This window comes from Uloborus diversus, chromosome 1 (genome assembly GCF_026930045.1).
Source record: "Uloborus diversus isolate 005 chromosome 1, Udiv.v.3.1, whole genome shotgun sequence".
NCBI classification, from domain to species: Eukaryota; Metazoa; Arthropoda; class Arachnida; order Araneae; family Uloboridae; genus Uloborus; species Uloborus diversus.
The window spans coordinates 254,873,226-254,878,750 of NC_072731.1; positions in this window are offsets into that span (position 1 = coordinate 254,873,226).

Here is a 5,525-nt window from a genome sequence, read left to right on the forward strand (position 1 = left end):
TATCTCCAAAGGAAAAAAAGTTACAAGCCTTTTTCATCAAATTCAAAAAATCGCATTTCCATTCAAATTGTTGACCATTTTCTTTCGCATTTTAATTCCTTAAACTTATTTTATTTTGTGTTTCCACGGTTACGCTTTTTAAATCCATCTTTCTCGATTTAATTTCTTAAAAATATTTTAATATCTGTCGTCATTGTTCGGAAGGGAAATTTCGCATGATGTTTTTTTTTTATTTATTTAAGCCTGATTGTTGAATATACGTCACTTGACACAATTTGTATTTTCAAGGTGGACCGGGCAAAGCCGGGCAACGCGGCTAATATTTCACAAACTATAAAACTTAGCACTATAAATGATACATAAAAATAAACTGAATTTTTTTTTTTTTTCATTTAAAAATGTGTGCGCCTTTCGTAACGTGACACATATCTATAACATACATTTTGGAGTGTTTCACGGTCAATTTTTCGTAATGCTACATATATGCGATCTTTCAGTTCTTGCTATGTTGTAAGAGAGGGATTGATAAACACTGTCCTTGACGAAACCTCACAACAAAAATTTCAAATGCTAACGAATAATGTAATGAATATTAATATAAATAAGTAACTTACATTAAAAAACATTCCAGACCATACCAAAACACTTACAGATGATTCTGGAATTGACATCAATGTTAACTAATACTTGCTGCGTAGCTTCTTAGAAATTGTTTCGAGTGTTTTACTGGTTAAATGGCGCACGTGATAAAATACGTTACACTTTCGAAGCACTAAGTTCTTTCTGATAAGTTTATTGTAGATTGAAAAATTGTAGCAAAATTTGCAGTAAAAATCACAGCATTTTTGTTACAGTGTATATGTTACCGTTAAAGTATGAAATCCGTTATTTTATAGGATACCTAGTTATTTCATGAAATAACTGATCGTGTCCGTTAAAGTGTAAACCCCTCTCTTATTTCGTGGTTTAACTAGTTATTTCATAGAATAACGTGTAAAACCCAGTGTGTCAACAAAAAATGTTTTTGTTTTAGAAATAATGTTCTTTGTATTCCAAGTGTCATTTTAGTAATCCTTTTTGTAACAAATGATTTTATGGTGCGTTTCCATAAATACCATTTATACGCTGCATAAATTAGATAAATTGATTTTTTTTTTCATTTTAATTGTCTATCATTAGTTTATTGATAGAATACCTAGTTATTTCATTTCAGATAAATTGTTCATTTTACACTTTAACTGTCTCTCATTAGTTAATTTGTAGAATACCTAGTTATTTCATAGAATAACTATTTAAAGTGTCAAATTAATAACACATTACGCACTTTAACGGACACGATTAGTTATTTCATGGAATAACTAGGTATTCTATAAAATAACTGCATTATATACTTTAACGGTAACATATACATAAAGTAGTACAAGCAATCTTTATCTAGCCATCATCGTTGCAGCAAAGAAAGCAATGATTTCACAAGGGCGCCCAAATGTGACCAAATATGCTTTCAAATGTGTTGCCGAACCATCTGTTGTCTGGACTCGTGTGTTGGCTTACGAGGTTCAGTATCCAGAATACATTCGGTACACTTTTGAAACATTTTCCCTCTGACGGAGCATATTCAGAACACGTCACAGTGCACCTTCACACATTGAGACCACTTTTTCTGCAATAAAGCGTTCCAAAATGTGCAGGTTTACTCGCAGTGTATAGAAAACTTTTGATTGGAAGTACTTTCTAAAAAGCTTTTAAAAAATCTATAACTTTCTGTATGTCATGAACATATTCGATTGTGACCATGCAGGGAAAGTGACTTTGCATATTCTTTTCAGCAAAATTTCAATGGATGGATAGAAATTACGGTTTAACCCCTTCAGACCTGGTGCCCGGTACACCGGACAACCACTTTAAACAGCTGCTAATCATTTAATAATTGATTTAATTAGTTGATTTTTTTTGTAGTTGACTCTTTACATTCTGCTTATTATAATCTGTGACATAATTTTTCGTTTTGGGATTGACAACACTGACATATAAGGATTGAGAGATAGAGAGTGGCTCATTTTTCCAACCATGGATTTTCATCTGAAAAGCGAGGTTTTTTTCCTGATTTTTTGAAAAATATATAATCTTTAATTAATCGTTTCAAACGCTTATATTATGTTTTATAATTGTTCATAGAACATTTTATAATGAAGTTTGTTTTATATTTTATCGTTTTTGTATATGAAATATTGATTTCAAAAATATAAGTCCGGAATATTGGACGTGCCATAACTCTTTTAATTTTTCTCCTACAACCTCAAAATTTTGTCTATAAGATACCCTTTACCTTAGTACACTGTGTACCAAATATCAACATTTTTGGTCAAATATTTCATTATTTCGACTGAAGGGGTTAAACATTACATTTTGAGAAAAAAAAATGTATATAGAGATTATTTTAAAGAATTTCGTAATATTTAAGAAGTTTTCACGGCTAAAATGGTGCAATTAATGAAAAACAAATACTCAATATGTTTTCCATTCCATGAAGCAAAAACAACTTTCTGTTCATTTTAAAGTCGCTGGACACGCTTCGTAAACTAATAAAGTGTACAACAAAAAAAAAATGAATTGCTTGGTTAATGGAGAACATGTTTTTCGTTTTCGTCTTTCATACTAGCAAAATATGTAGCTCCGTTTTGTGAAAATTTTACATTTCATGTGTATTAGCCTAGTTTTGCATCAAACTGAATAAATTCAGATAACAAATAATATTGAAATTAAAAACAAAACTAGAAATAACCTATGAATAACTAAAAATAAACATTGCGCTCCTGGTAGATTGCTATTTTTCATCAATCACGTTTTAATGTTGTATACAATAAATTCATTTCCGTGAAATTTGATTTTTATGTTGTAGTTTGGAAGACTACTAACAGGTTTTAATGGAAAAGGTAAAGAATTGCTTACTTTTCGGGTTTGTTTTCTTTCTTCGTCAACTTCATTTCGTTCAAAATAGTGTTTCTCCAAGCTTTTTGTGCCATCAGTTCTTGGAAGAATTGAACTTCCTTGTTGCTTTTAAAAAATAAGGCATGCTATCCCCCATTCGTTTTTGTAAGAAAAAAAAATCATGTAAGAAGTTTTGTTTTCGGTCGAAAACAGCTTTTCAGTTGCTTTTTCGTTCAAAATGAAATAATTATGATCTTATTTTAAACATTAGGTAAATTATAGATCTTCTTTTTAATACAAAAATAGTTTCTTTTGTTTTACTCGTAGAACTTGAAAAGACCCGTTTCTCCGTTTAAATAATTATATAATAAAAAAATAAAATAAAACAAATTAAAGAGTTGAATACCAAATTTCTGCTAATACTAACACTTCTTTTTTCCTGGAACCCAAGTGGTAACGCACCAAAATCGGTATAAATTTTAAAGCGCTTTTTCTGTTACTAATTTCTCCAAAAGCTCAGATTGATTACAAATAATAACAATAACAATAATAATAATAATAATAATAATACGCATTATTATTATAGCAATACTAATAATAATTCTTCTTCTTATTATTATTTTTACTATAGCAATACTAATTATAGTTCGTATTATTATTACTATTGTTGTTATTATTATTATAGCAATAATAATAATAATAATAATTCGTATTATTATTACTTTTATTATCATTATTATTGTTGTCATTATTATTTTATTATTATTATTATTATTGTTGTCATTATTATTTTATTATTATTATTATTATTTTGCCATTCGTATTATTATTACTCTTGTTATCATTATTGTTGTTGTTGTTGTTATTTTATTATTATCATTATTATTTTGCCATTCGTATTTTTATTATTATTATTAATATTATTATTATTGCAATAATAATAATAATAATAATAACAATAAAAATTCTCACGTAAACATTTCTCACTTGGTTTTCGGTACGATGAAAATGTCCAATTTTTCTGTCTTGATTTAAAATCAAAAGAAATAAATATTATATAAATAGTAATTTGGTCATAACAAAACACCCTTTTTAAGTCACGACAGAATTTTAATTGTATAATATCCTATCTCATGCCTGTACATACGTAATTGGTTGTACTTTGAACAGAACACATCCATCAAATTATTCATGATAAAAAATTTCCCACTAAATGGCAGTTAGAACTAAGCAAGTGTTGCACAAATACATAAAGGTAAAATATTTGGTACCAAATTTCAAGCAATATCCTATTAGTGCGTGTGTGTGAATGTGTGCTCGGATGGCAATAGATCTGAGCTGATGTTGCGCGAAAGTATAAATAGGACGATTATGTTTCACTGCTGGAATGAAAAATCAGATTGACGATTGTTGAGCTATCTTTATCTTCTTTACTAATAATAAAGCAGAAAGTCTCTCTGTCGGGATCTCTCTCTGTCCGGATCTAAAGAAAAATATCATAAGATGGACGAGTAAATTACGAAATTATCATAACATGGAACCTAACATGGGCACAAACCAATTGACGAGATACGAAATTATCATTACGTGGAACCGTAACATGGGTACAAGCCAATTGTTACTAATAATAAAGCTGAAAGTCTTTCTGTCCGGAGGATGTCTGGATGTCAGGATCTCTGTGACGCGCATCGCGCAGAGACCGTTTGGCCGATTTTCATCAAATTTGGCACAAAGTTAGTTTGTAGCATGGGGTGTGCACCTCGAAGCGATTTTTCGAAAATTCGATGTGGTTCTTTTTCTATTCCAATTTTAAGAACAAAATTATCATAAGATGAACGAGTAAATTACGAAATTATCATTACGTGGAACCGTAACATGGGCACAAGCCAATTGGCGATGAAATTCACCATACATTATTTGTAAATGTACAGGCCAACCAAAAGACCTTTTAATTTTTTATTACAAGCAAAGCTGTGCGGGTACCACTAGTATGAAATAAAAGTTTAAATTTAAGAAAAAGCGAGATCAAAAGTTTTATGCAAATTGTTAAAAGTACTGTATTTATTATACTCGGTTTTAGTATATGACATATCTGACATGCTTGTCATCAATTGATATGTTGATGTGGCGCAGACGTACTGAAATTTGCAATGCAAAACTCATTAAATTGTCGATACAATCAGGGCCGCAGAGAGCCAAGGTGGGCCTCTTGTCAGTTTTGTCTCCGTCCCTCCCCCCCCCCAAAGAAAAAGAAGAAGAAAAAGGGAAATAAAGAGAAAAAAAAAGAAAACGGAAGAGAAAAGAAGAAAAATCAAAATTGCTTACTAGAAAATAATTAACTATATTTTAAGTGCCACAACAGTAAATACCAAAAGAGTAAATTTTACTTAATCTTGACGTTTTCTTTTATTCGGAGTGCCCCCATCCCTTTTTTCTTTCTTCTTGTCTTTTTTTTTTCTTTCCATCTTTACTTTTTTTTTGCGTCAGTGTCGCCCCCCCCCCCCCAACTGATATTATCGCTACATTGTGCAGCTAATCAGTAGCATGTATTTACTGATCTATACCAGACCATAACCATTGCCCGAAGAATGGAA